This window comes from Lolium rigidum, chromosome 7 (genome assembly GCF_022539505.1).
Source record: "Lolium rigidum isolate FL_2022 chromosome 7, APGP_CSIRO_Lrig_0.1, whole genome shotgun sequence".
In the NCBI taxonomy this organism is placed as follows: domain Eukaryota; kingdom Viridiplantae; phylum Streptophyta; class Magnoliopsida; order Poales; family Poaceae; genus Lolium; species Lolium rigidum.
The window spans coordinates 279,155,803-279,170,384 of NC_061514.1; the positions used below are offsets into that span (position 1 = coordinate 279,155,803).

A 14,582-nucleotide genomic window follows, 5' to 3' on the forward strand; every position below is an offset into this window, starting at 1 on the left:
CAAAACTGCAGTAGCATGACCACTACTCTATCTACACCAAAAAAAAGTTGTAACCAGTTCTGGCAAAGATCATAAAAATTTCTCAGGTTTACTCTCTATCCCTAAAACACAGCTTGCTACATTCCAATTATATCTCGCTAAGGAATACTCGAAGAACAAGTGATTAATATTTTCATTACCACCGCAAAATTCACATAAGATACCCCCTTCCAACATTTCTTAGCCAAGTTATTCTTGGTTAAGATTATATCCTTCACAATCAGCCAAATAAAAGCTTTGACTTTAAGAGCTATATTCATCCTCCAAATTCATTGTGTACAGTAATAAAATACGCGAAGCTATCAAATAAGTGTAAAGCGATTTAACTAAAATACGCCGAGCTATCAAATATCTCGCTCTATTTGTTTCACGATCTAAGACAAAACCATATGTAAGGACATAAATAATACCCTAATTTTGAGTTAGGTTAAAAAAGTGAATTTGGTGCAGCAATACGGGCTATTTTTTTGTGTCTTTTTCATTACTTAATTTTATCGAGAGGAAGGAAGGATACAAAACATCGGTGGAGCTTCATGGAGAAGTTTGAGTGGGCCGGGACAAACAATGTGTGCTGATTTGCTTATATTAATGGGCCGGGCTACTAATTTAGATGCCTTTACGCAAAATTATGGGTGGGCCAGGGCCCAATTTGGCCCCTTAGTAGCTCTGGCTCTGGATACAAACCAACATCTAACACTACTCACATGCCGAACATAGCGCGGCCCTGTACAACACTGATTTTACAACCTTGCATAATATGATACGAAAAATGACACAACTTTTTCAGCTACCAAACCGATCTAAGCTTAAGTTTCCTAACATTCACCCCCCTAGCTAAAGGTGTCTCCTTCAAAATTGGCAGAAACCGAATTAGCCAAGACTACCCTGAAAAGTAAGCAAGGAGAAGAATGAATTACGTAGGATACTGGCTACTTGAAGTCGGTCGTGAAAGATTGAAGCTTGCTTTGAAGGAAGAAAAGAGGGTGCTAGATTCTATGCCAGACCGGTGGTGCTCTTTCGATCATCAACATCGCCGACCATATCACTGTCACTATAACCCGTCAAACAAAGTTCACCGTTGTCCTTCTTCTTCTCATAGAAGTAGCCAAGACCCATAGTCCCTTTTACATACTGTAATACATACAGTAATATATACGCCATATTTCACAACTCGAAATTTCATGTGAACATTTTAGCTGATTAGAAAAAAAAGTTTAGCATGCCTAAACTAATAAACTCTAGCAACAAAAGCGATCTTGAGTATTCAGTTTCAAATAAATAAAGAATATAGCATAATTGGACAAGAAATTTCAAAATATCTTTTGTGGTACCAGTGTACTAGTCACTTGCAGCAGTCTTCGCTCTTCAACAAGTGAGAAAAAACTATTACGTACTTCAGAAGGTATAGAGTGAAGAAAAGTTGTAACTATGGTACGGAGTAGTACAGGATATGAGAATATAACTAGCTTTGAGATTCCAAAGCAGCCCAATGAGTTACTCGTGACATTTTATTGGGGACTCTGGAGAGCGAAGACATAAAAAAGCAATATGGCTACAAGTTTGTTTCACTCATTTGACACTTCGGGATCTCTGAACAGTGTATGTATCTACACCGAAAGATACCATCAGTCCATAAAAAGCAATACAGCTATAAGTCCATCTATCTAGCAAAAGGACAACTGCTAACTAAGCTATAAAGTTGCTACTTGCTAGTTAACACTAAGGAAGAACAAACAGGCATTAGAGCAAGCATGTACTAAAACATAAAAACTAAGGATAAGCAATCACCTGGTGTAAAGAAACTTGTGAAATGATAGTAATCGACATTATAGGTATCGGAAAGTTTTCTGGATTGCATCGACATAAGTTGAACCATGTAGACACCACCCTCCAGACATACGAAAATAATACCATTATCCTCATCCTACCCCATCAGTCGTCCCCAGAGTCTCTCGATCAGAGAATGGGGCCCAAGAATTGTATGCATTTCAATGGCCTCCACGGCACCCATGTGGCAACACCATGACAATTGACCTTCATTTGCCACATTTGGAGGCGAGGGAAACACAATATGGCGAAGCCAACACCGCCATCCTCACCTTGGATGATCTGGTGGTTTCCAGAGCAGATATCATTTGCAACTGGAGGCACCGTGATCACAGCTAGGCTATGTTCATCCAAATCAAACTCAAGTATTTGATCTCCCTCAGACATCGAGTAAAGTGCATTACAAGCAAGGGTCGCACTAGCATCTGAAAGCTCACATGGAGTGGCTGTTGAGATGATATTGGCGCCCCATACGCTAGACTGAGGAGTAAACACGTGCGAGGAATTGATTATCTTCACTGTACACGACCAAGACGTACTGCCCTGAATAGGCTCGAGTGGCAGACGCCGTGCACGTTGGCCAAGGTCGCCGGCAGCGCTGAGGAAGCCGCCCTTGAACTCCGGTGGAACAGACATCCGACGCTGCCCGCTGGTTATGGAGTCGCACACAACGACCTCAGTCTGCAGCCAGTCCTTGACGAGGACAAGACCGTGGCGGCAATCGAGCAAATCGTTGTCGCGGCTGCCGCAACGTGCAAGGTGTTAGGATGATCTCCTCGTGTCCGAGCCCAACGGCTCGAACTCGGACCCTTGACCTCGTTCGCGTCCTGATTGGGGGCGCCCAACCACATCTGGTTGGTGGACCCCTGTCGCTTATGCTATATATACAGTGGTGGGGGCGGTGGCACACATTACGAGGTTGACCGGAGTGCCACTCGCCCCACCGATAGACCCACCGATTAGGGTTCGCACAGTGCCGACGGGAAGCTCCGCCGCCACCCCTCTCCCTCGACCTCATGCCGTCGCCGTCGCCACCATGTCGACTTCGACGGGTTTCCTCCTCCAAGTGACAAGGTAAACCCACAGTACCAGTATTCCTTTACAGAGATAGTTGTTCCCGGCATTAGATCTACACCTAGACAATCCTAGAGATCAATCATTGGTATCAGAGCCACCTAGAGATGTAGATCTTGTGCTCGGGATAGGAAAAGCAAAAGAAAGTCACAAACCCTAGCCCATCCCGCACAGTAAACCCTAAAGGGCAAAGAAAAGCTCACCGGCAAGAGGGCCAGGGGGGCACCGTAGTACTTCTTCCCTCCGCCGGCCGCCGCCGTGAGCGAGCACGACGTTTCACGCCGTCCGTCGCCATGGCCGTCGGGTTCTGTTGGTGGGAGGAAAAGGACGATAAAGAGCTGGAGCTGGGAGCGGCGCGTGGGCGTGTGCAGGAAAGCACCGTCGCCGGCCGTCGCCGGCTACTGCCATGGAGCGGCGCGCGCGGTCTCTCTCCGCGCCGCCAGAGAGCAGAGAATAGAGGGGGTCGGGGGAGAATGGGGATTAGGGTTAGGGTTTTCCAGGGGGCGGCGGTTGGGCCGTCTTTTATACCGACCGAGGACCCCGCCAGACCGTCGGATCTAATCCGACGGCCAGGAGTGAGCCGGGCGTAGAGGAGACCGTAGGTAGGCCATGGGCCACCGAACGAGCCATGGGCCACACCCTCACAGGCAGTAAAGTAACGCGCCCGAGCGGCGTGCAGAGAAACTCCGCTCGCGTGGGCTGTGGGCCGCGGGAGCGAGTTCGGGCCCCGCACAGTTTACAATTTTGTCTGTTTTTTTTATTTTCCAGAGGCTATTTTAGGCTTTTTTGGCCTGTTTTTTTTTTTTTGCCAAATTGTGTCTAGTTTTTTCCTAACAAATAGAACCAACGAGATATTTGTTTTAGGAAATGAAAAGTAACAGTAATGCCTCTGAAAAGTTCAAAAGTTAATAGTTTAAAGTGAAAGTTTCCGCTGCAATAGTAAAAGAAGCATTTTTGTCAAGTTTTTTCCCGAGCAAATTGAACCAACGAGATATTTGTTTTAGGAAATTAAAAAGTAACAGAGATGCTTCTGAAAGTTTTAAAGTTTAAAGTTTAAATTCAAAGTTTCCGCTGCAAATAGTTAAAGATGCATTTTAAATTTGAAAAATGCAAAAGTGATGATTAAAATTTAAAAAGTTGCTTAAAAGTGATTGTTGGAATAATTATGATCCTGCCATTTTATGACCAACGTTATTGATGGCATGATCATGTTTTGTTGTAATAACATGTGCAAAAGTGACAATTAAATTTTGAAAGAGATGATTAAAGTGATTATTGTGACAATTATGGTTCTGTTATTTTTTAACCAACGTTATTAATGACATGATCATGCTTTGTTGCAATAAGGTGTGCATTTATCTCTATTTTCTCCCCAACGGTGATATAGATTTAACTGCACAAACAGTTGTATGTTCTAATTTTGACCAACGTTGGATTATTGCATGCAATTGTTGTTATGATCTCATTTCATTGTGGTTTAAAGGAGGGTACTACTTGATGAGCTGCATCAAGGATGTTCCAACCCTCAGAGGTGACAACTACACTCAATGGAGAAAGAAGATCGATTTGTGCTGAGGTGGACTGGGTTCCCACATCCGGTCAGACCAAAAGATCCAGTGAGAAATGACAAGGATGATGATGCTGCATGGCAGTATAAAAGGTGGCTAAGTGCCATTTATAAAGAATACAATTGAGAAAACTATTGTGGGCTCAATTGCAGAGTGTGCTTCCGTAGGGGAGTATCTTGAAAGAATAAAGAGCCAGTTCACTGGTTCTTCAAAGATATGTGCGACCCTACTGTCGAAGCTAATCGGTGACGAAAAAGTACACATGGACATGAAGGACATGGCGAGTGTGCCATATGGTTGTAATAATGCTTATGTGGAGTTGCTTTACTCCATGATGAGCTTTATTTATTGTCCTTGCGTGAAAAAGGTGATGTTTGTGTGTAATGTGAATGAGAAGGTATCCGTGTCGGAAAAAGAACAAAAGAAAAGAAAAAGAACTGATGAATCATCGAAATTATGGCATTGTCGCTTAGGCCATATTTCGAGGGGGGGAATAGAAAGACTCGTCGTTAAAAATGATATTCTTCCTCCATTAGAATTCTCAGACATAGAACAGTGCATCGATTGCATTAAAGGAAAATTTGTAAAGAAAATTTAAAAGCATGCAAATCGAAGCACATCAACACTGTGAAAAGTGTGGATGGCTATGATTCGTTCATAATATTCACGGATGATTACTCCCGATATGGTTATATTTATCCAATAAAAGAAAGAACAGAAGCGTTGGATAAATTCAAAATATTCAAAACTGAAGTTGAAAATCAACATGATAAAAGAAAAAAAGGTAGTCAGGTCTGATCGTGGAGGGGAGTACTACGGTCGACATACTCCATATGGCCAAGTCCCTGGACCTTTCGCAAGGTTCCTACAGGAGAATGGAATAGTCGCCCAGTACTCGATGTCGGGCGAACCTCAACAGAATGGGGTAGCTGAAAGGCGCAACCGTACCCTTATGGATATGGTGCACAATATGATGAGCTATTCCACTCTACCATTGGGATTGTGGATTGAGGCGTTAAAAACCGCTATTCACGTTCTAAACAGAGTACCAAGCAAATCGGTGCCCAAAACGCCGTGTGAGCTATGGACAGGGAGAGTGCCTTCTCTAAACCACCTGAAAGTGTGGGGGAGCCCTGCTGAGGCCAAGGTATTCAATCCAAATATCGCAAAGTTAGATACCAAAACAGTTAGCTGCCATTTTATTGGCTATTCTGAAAAGTCAAAATAGAGGATGAAATGATGAGGGGGAGCATGGTAGCTCGGAAAATTGATCTTGAGGAGAAGAGGGTGCATGCACCTAATTCGATGACTCAGGAGCCATTTTTTGCGCTACCATGTGCACATGTACCAACGATCCCTGCGATTGTGGTGCAAGCGCCTGTTGTGACTCCACCCATGACAACGATGAGTGAAAATTCGAAACCTGTCTGTCAGGAGCCGAATGAACCATTTGTTGAGCATGAAAGGGAGCAACAACAGCCACCTCCTGAAAAGTACAAAGCACGACTTGTGGCAAAAGGATTTACACAAAGAGAAGGGATAAATTACAATGAGACATTTTATCCAGTCTCATGTAAGGATTCCTTCAGAATCATAATGGCACTAGTTGCACATTTTGATTTAGAGTTGCATCAAATGGATGTAAAGACGGCATTTCTAAACGGGGATTTACAAGAAAATGTCTACGAAACAACCTAAGGGTTTTATCATGGAAGGTAAGGAAGAAATGGGATGCCGCCTAAAGAAATACATTTATGGATAAAGCAAGCCTCTAGACAGTGGTATCTAAAGTTTAATGATACAATTAAGAGATTTGGATTTAAAGAAAATATTGAGGACAATTGCGTTTATGCAAAGTTTAAAAGTGGGAAATATATTTTCCTAATCTTGTATGTGGATGATATTCTGCTTGCCAGCAGTGATGTTAGTCTACTGCAAGAGATAAAGAAGTTCTTGTCCTCAAATTTTGATATGAAAGATTTTGGTGAACTGTCATATGTTTTGGGCATAAAAATTCACCGAGATAGGAACAATTGAGTATTAGGACTACCGCAAAAGGCTTATTTAGAAAAGATTCTAAGTAAGTATAATATGCATAAGTGCAGTGCCACACCTGCCCCTATAGTCAAGGGCGACAGTTTTGGGAAACATCAAAGTCCCCAAGAACCAATACGAGCTTCATCAAATGAAAGCGGTTGCATATGCTTCGCCCATTGGAAGCCTACAGTATGCACAAGTGTGCACATGCCCTGACTTAGCTTTTATCGCCGGAGTACTTGGTAGATATCAAGAAAATCCAGGTATAGAACACTGGAAAATGGTAAAGAAGGAATTGCATTATATGAAAGGCACAAACAACTACATGCTAAAATACGGAAGATCTAATTCCCTAGAAATAAGAGGGTATTCAGATGCAGATTTTGCGGGGGATAAAGATGATAGAAAATCCACATCTGGATATGTATTCACCCTCGTAGGGGGAGCTATTTCGTGGAGAAGCTCCAAACAGACGATAGTTGCATCATCCACGATGTATGCATAATTTATAGCATGTTATGAAGCCACGGGGCAGGCATTATGGTTAAAGAAATTCATACCCGACTTGAAAGTGGTAGATTGTATTGACAAACCACTAAAGATGTACTGCGACAATGAGCCCGCAGTATTTTATGCTCACAACAACAAGTTGAGTACAGCTACGAAACCAATTGAGGTTAAGTATTATGTTGTGAAACACAAGGTCCATGATCAAACTATAAGTCTCGAGCATATAAGGACAAAAGATATGCTTGCGGATCCGCTAACGAAAGGCTTACCACTCAGCGTGTTCAAGGAGCACGTAGCCGGCATGGGTTTAAGGGAAAGTCTTACCTATCCTGGATCATAAGAGGCCCAAAAGTAAAAGAATTTGTTTCAAAACAGAGAAGTGCATTGTGGCTGTCTGATTCTATCGGCAATAGAGCTGTGACGATGAAAGTATGAAACATGCCCTATGTACTGATCCAAAATGAAATGAATAAAATGAAAGTATAAAGTTAAAAGAAAAGTTGAGATCAACGGGGAGAATGTTAGGATGATCTCCTCGCGTCCGAGCCCAACGGCTCGAACTCGGACCCTTGACCTCGTCCGCGCCCTGATCGGGGGCGCCCAACCGCATCTGGTTGGTGGGCCCCTGTCGCCTGTGCTATATATACAGTGGTGGGGGCGGTGGCACACGTTACAAGGTTGACCGGAGTGCCACTCGCCCCACCGATAGACCCACCGATTAGGGTTCGCACAGTGCCGACGGGAAGCTCCGCCGCCACCCCTCTCCCTCGACCTCATGCTGTCGCCGTCGCCACCATGTCGACTTCGACGGGTTTCCTCCTCCAAGTGACAAGGTAAACCCACAGTACCAGTATTCCTTTACAGAGATAGTTGTTCCCGGCATTAGATCTACACCTAGACGATCCTACAGATCAATCACAAGGGAGAAGCGCATTGGAGGGATGCGGTCGGGAGGGTCGAGTATGGTGTTGAACACGATCCCACGTTTGCTCCTCCACGAGAATGCGGTGAGCAGTGGCGGCTTCCGGTGGTGGATGCGGAACTGGCGGTGGAACTTGGGGTCCGTGACGAGGCGCCGCCAGCTCCTGCAGACCGCGGAGGCGCGCGGGAGGGAAGACGGCTGCGGAGGGAGACGGAGGAGGATCTCCCACAGCATATCGTCGTCCTCCCGGCACCGCCGATGAGTTCCCGACACCGCGGCCGCGGGTCATTTCGGCGCCCTCCTCGTTCGCTTCGATTTGGGGATGGAGGCTCGGACTGCAGCAGCGCGTCACTCTAGCGTCCGATTCTCTGCTGTGGGTTTGGGGATCTGGGGATTGGGGTGCGGCGGCTGGTCATCTCCGGCCCCTCGCCGGAATGGAGGTCTGGAGTCACCGCCAAGACCTATAACAGAGGATACAAGGTTTTCTGAATGGAAGGAGGAGTCGCGTCTGAAGCGAGAATGGTGTGCATTTTCAGACTACGGGGCTTTTTGCTTTTTCGAAAATTCAGACTACGGAGTTTAACAAGTGCAAAGTGGGACTCCTATCTGCCCAAACTCAACGCACGTATTGATTAATTATAATGCAAAAATCGCAATGTAGCATCCTGTTATATCATCATATATACTATATATCAAAGCTGACCCCTTTTGCTGAAATCTCAGCGTTTTGGAGTTTTAGATACTGTTCATGGTAGCTTTTTGTCCAATTAATCGTTGACACGTTTACCGCCGATGGTTGGATGGAGGGATGTCGTGCAAACCATGGTGCGTTTCTATTTCTAATCAGCGGCGGTCAAAGCGGTGCGGAGTTCCAAACCGACCTTGCCCCATTCCCATCTGCCTCGCAACCGCCGCCTGCTGCCCCACTCCCTCCTTCTTGCCCCCTTCCCGCAGCCATGGGGTGGCTCGACGGTAGGCCCCCGGACCGTCTTCCTGCCCCCTTCCTGCAGCCATGGGGCGGCTCGGCGGTAGCCCGTGCCAGCGGCGCCGTGTCGCAGAGCGCCCTACAGCCGGTGGAAGACCCGGCGGCGCCTGCCCCCATCACATCGATCTGGGGGAGGAGGATATGGAGGCCCCCGTCGCTGGCCGCCTCAGTGCGGACGAGAAAGAGGTCTCCTGTTTTTGCGATGGGTGTTGTTCGTCGCCGCACTGGTGAGTTGCACATGGCGGACCACACCGGGGATTTCTTCGCGCCGTCGTCTTGCCGGTATGATTTTCTCCTTGCCGCCGCTGAAGAAGACCATGCTGAAGAATCCCTAACTTCCTTAATTATCAGGTATTGTTCTTCATACAGTTGTTAGTATGTACGGGTTACCCAACTGATGTTCTGATTTTCCTGAGGAAAAAATAGTGTCACGGCCTTCCTCCACAGCTTTGGCACCGGCGGCGACTCGTGGAGCAGAGGAACCCAGTCCTCCTCCACCTTGGGCATGGGGGCGTGGCTGAGCAGGACACTGAACGGAACCAAGAGGGCTTGGCGGAGGAGAGGCCGGCCCGGGCTGCACAAGCCCATGCGCTCCACGTCCAAGCTCAGGAACATCTCTGTCTGAGATGTACTCCGCGTTCAAGGTTGGCGGAGCAGTGGCCGGTCCGGCTGATCTCCATCATATCTTACTGCACGCATCAGAGGCATAGCAGCTGAATAAACATACTTATGCTTTTTGTTCTTCTCCAGGATCTGAGTCGCTGCTACATTTTCTTCAGTCCATAAACCTGATATCAACTATAAACAATTCCCTTTTCAGCAGCCATAAAACTTGCGACAAGCAGCGATGGCTCAGTGAACCCTCATCAGAGGGTTGTGTTTGTCAAGACGGCCACTCTAACAATAGTGTAGTATAGTAATCACCTATCTACCAGTATGCAAACTACTACAACAGGTTTCAATTCAAGTGTTGCATGACAGCTTCTGTCTTCTCCTTCTGTTTATGATCTTACTTTGTTTATGTTGCTAAATATTTTTGTAGGTCACCTGATAAATGTTCAGTTGCCTTCTTACAGTGTAAATATAATTTTGTTTGTACTTTTTTTTTTGTCTTCCTTCATTGGTTGTTTATTTCTAACGTTATCTTTTGGATTGTTGTTTTTGCAGCTACTTGGTCCGGCAGATCATAAACATCGAGTTGCTTATACCGCGTGTTGCTCTGGTGGAAGGGCGTTCCTTCCTATTTACCCCAGCTAGCCGTCTCCTATGGCTGAGTTAATTCATTTCTCATGGTGGTGTTTAGTCAAATTGATTTACGTTATTTCCATGATTTGCTTTATATAGGTGGGACTAGGTTTCAGTTCATTCTCTGATTGTGTCATGTTCTACCGTGGAGTTTCTTATGGTAGCAGCACTACCCGTAGTTTATTTTGATGGTTAACTCTGAGATGTAAATATTAGTGATGATCTGTACTGAAGCTTTCTTTAATCAATCAGTCTATGATGTTTAGTCATCCACTATCCCAAGATAAGGGTTCAGACACATGCCTGACCAATTCTATTTAGATATGCACCTTTAAGTGAGTTAACCAATATCATATGGATCTGCCCCCACTGTGCTACTCGCTACTTACCTGAGACGAATGTAAAAATATCAGTCAATCAAATCACAGTACCATGTGCATATACTCTTTTCAAATGACGCAATTGAGCAGGAACATTACCACAAGGGCGCGGCGTGCCGCCGCGCAGAAAGCTTCCTAGTTCATCATGAGAATTACAATGGAGCTCTTGGGTGCTACACCTACCCATGTTTCTAGCTGACACCTGCCCTAGGCCCACTGATTGATGTTGTATAAAGAATCTGGTATTTCCTGTATTGACCATATGCAGCATGTGTATCCCATCATAGAGCCGTACTGGGCCCACAATGACAGAAAAACAGTGTTGTGTCGGTTCCCAAAAGTCAAGCATGCTGTTGCAGCTTGCTTTTTTCTACCGCAACCTCAAGCTATCAACCATGGACCCCTCATCTTTGATCAGAGTGAAAACTTGTTCATAGACTTCGTTCCATCATGCTAACTATACTGAGAACCAACCTGAGGTTGGATGGTTAGGAGGGTGGTTGTACCCCCAGCCCACCAGAGTTCAAACCCCAGGTTTGACATCTGTGTGTCTCATAAAGGCGGAATATTCATTCAGTGGGAGGCGACGTTCCCGTCGACAGCGAGGCGCCTGTGGTGACTTCGTCAATTTCAAGATCCAATCCGCCAGCTCAGTCTTTTGAAGGTGCTCATAGGGGTAGGGTGTGCGTGTGTGCGTTCATAGGGGTGAGTGTATGCGCGTGTATATGAGCGCCTGCGTTTGTACTGTGTTTCTCAAAAAAAAAAAAAAAATCATGCTAACTATACTTCTTTCCATCAATCAACTTATAAATAGCTTAAATTTATAGGTTGATTTTTTAATATTTTTCTAACAAAAACAAATCTAATATTTCCTAGTACAAAGATTAGATCTTATTCCAGGAATATGATTTAACAATTAGGAACTTTATTGTTTTATTACTTCCAGGGATTTAAAAAATAATTTAATTTCTCAATTAACTTAAAGGTTTCAGTAGAAAACCTATTCCAGGGAATTTAAAGATAATAATCCATGAACATTAGTTTATCATCTAATTAATTACATGTCCTAATACTTCTGAGCAAACATTTGACGGCCCAAGGGCGGAACAAGGAACAAAGTTGCACAGGTAACCGTGCAAAAACATAATTTCAGATTTTTACTCTCGACTGGACATATAAATCATCTCATAATTGAAAATAGAAAAGAAAAATATTTCCTGATACTAAGAGCACATCTTGTTCCAGGAACCTCATTGCAAAGAATTTCACGATATTATTCCAAGGAAATTATTTCCAAATCTAATTAATTACATGTTCTGGAACTTGCCTTGAGCTCCTTACTAGAGTACAGATCTGGATTATTATCTAAACTAGATTAGCAGCACACTTAACACCAAATATCATCAAATATATGAAGAAATCGTACAATTCTGCCCAGGGTTAAAATCCTGGAACATTTGTGAGATTCTGAAATCGTACAACATTAGCGTTCAGATCTTGTGAATGGACATTTGAAGGCTTCAGAGCAAAATTAGGAACACAGTTGTTCATTTAACAGCTTGCTAAAACATGAGTTTTAGATATGTAGTCTGTACAAAGTAATAAATCATCTTATCATTGAACTGACAGATGGAGGAACTTAGGTTAGCTGATCAAAACTTGCAAAGCATCGATTATTTCTTATAAAGCAAAGAAGAATCCCTCGGGCCAAAAATATACATATCCATCGAACGGAATCAGAGCAGATCAACACATGATTCAAACCAAAACAAAAACAAAAATCTAGGGAGTGGCCTTGAGGTCCTTTACCGCGTCGCTTGATCCAGAGCTGAAGGGAAACTCCGTGCCGTCACCGTCAGGCCCTCGCCACCATGGGCGCCGGGTGCTGTGCCTCCACCCAGTCCACGAGCTCCTGGAAGTGCTCCCCTGTCGCCGTCTCCGCCACTCACCGGCTATGGTCTGCATTGGCAGGTGTCAGGACCTTGATCTTCAGCGACATGTAACAGCTAAGGCTGTTACCTCTCTTCAGTCAATGGCATTATGTATCCTAGTTTATTCAGTTAAGAACCAGTGTTAGCATCTTCAGTGCTTTACCTGTGTAATGAGCAAAACATCGACGTGGCTCCTCAGGGTACTCCATATAACCTGGGAGAGAGGGCGGAAGGGTGGCACGTCAATAAAAAACATCAATTTCATTTCCTGTCAAGTTTATCCTGTTCTAGAGTAGCTATAGTTCTGGCCCCGAGCGCCTCTCTTCCCCATCCTCTTACTTCTCTGAATCAGTGGCTAAATCAAGCCCTGATAGGTGGTATCAGAGCACCGATCTGGCTCACCTCAACTCCATCGTCGCCTCGGCGGTTTCCATCCCAACCATCCTCTTCCTACCATATTCATCAAAACACAAACCCCTCCTCAAACCCACAGATGTACAATTCATCTCAGCCACCATACACCGAACCATACCCATACCAACAATTCCAGCCACCTGTTGCCTGCCAAAACCCACCGGCGAGCAGTGGTTAAGCAACACGAAGAGCCGGGAGACTCCCAAGACTGCAAAGTGGGCCCTGGTGCCTCGCGTCGTCCCGCAAAGTCCCAGCACACATCCTGGCGGTTGCAAGGGCGTGCCACCTGACCTATACCTGATCGTGGAAGGTGTTGGATTGCTTCAACTAGTCTCCTGCATGGTAGACACGTAAACATTAAATACGAGCCCGATCGGCTCTCAGGTTGCCCTGTGGATCGGCTCAAAGAACCGATCGCCCCATGGTTCACGTTGGATTTACGATGACATGGGGATCCTGCTTGATCAAAACAAAGCTAAACCAATCTACGACGGTTTAGGGTTTTCACCGCATAATCGGAACATCCTACGCGTAGTTGGGCCTAGCAGATACGAAAGATGATGGAAACTATCCCTAAAAGAGGCCTAAAAACCAACGTTAAGTCAATTCCCGGAACATCCCTTATAGGAACGGTAAAACAACACCTCACGCACTACCGGATCATCCAACCCCAGCATAAGGCCTAATCATGCAGATATTAAACTAATCCTTAAAACAAGGAGCAACTATAACGGATTGGATCTACTAAGAAACGAACAAGCAAGGTGCTGCCCTTACACCTGAATAGATGTAAGGACAGCTAGATATCGAGGGACGGCATTGCTAAGCAAATATGCACAAGAAAAGCATCAATGCAAGCCCCGAAACATCTACGATAAATAGTGCTACTCGCCATCAACAACGCTTCAGCACGAGTAACACAAGGTAACGAATAAACGTATAATCGCCTAGATCGCAAGATGCGATCTAGGCAGCATGATGCTTACCCGGAAGAAACCCTCGAAATAAGGGGTGGCGATGCGCCTGGTTTGTGTTTGTTGTGAACGTGATTGTCCTCCTTTCTCAATAACCCTAGGTACATATTTATAGTCCGTAGATCTGTTTAACGTGGGCATAAACCCAACCGTGTACGAGCTAGACTCTGTTTCTTAATCCTAACCGAGCACGTACACTACTATTATTTACAGATACACGGGCACGCTGGCCCAAATTCTAGCCCCAAGGCCGATTCAGAAACTCCTCTTAGATATAAATCTTCCAAGCCCATCTTCATCTCGGCCCAACTCCAATGCGGTCAAATTCTGGCGATAACACATGCCCCCTGGTTTTGGCAATAGTAATTCCAAAACCACTCTGTTTTTCCCTTTCTTCGTCGTGTCAAATCGGGGCAGAACAGAACCGCCACGGTATCCCTTCATCATGATACCTTGCCTTCTCAACTTCTCCGCATGATTTGACGGTTTTGGCACCACATCCTCGGGAACCGCCTGCAGCATTGAATCATCTCCACTATATCGCCTCTATTTTAACCGCATCCTGCAGTTTCACCTCTTCATCCCCTTCGCATTAGCACTCCAAAAGCCCTCCTCTGCCACCATGTCTTCTTCCTCCTCTGCCTCGTCGGGTCTTTCCTCCCAGTCCTCCTCCTCC

The 14,582-nt window shown here is 45.2% G+C and overlaps 1 long non-coding RNA gene across 1 annotated transcript; it reads left to right on the top strand.

Annotated features, from left to right (window-relative positions):
- The first annotated feature begins 8,999 nt into the window (after positions 1-8,999).
- Positions 9,000-10,476, top strand: LOC124678051. The gene is made up of 3 exons (XR_006994311.1): positions 9,000-9,313; positions 9,389-10,039; positions 10,130-10,476. It is a non-coding gene; the product is annotated as an uncharacterized LOC124678051 (long non-coding RNA).
- The last annotated feature ends 4,106 nt before the right edge of the window (positions 10,477-14,582 follow it).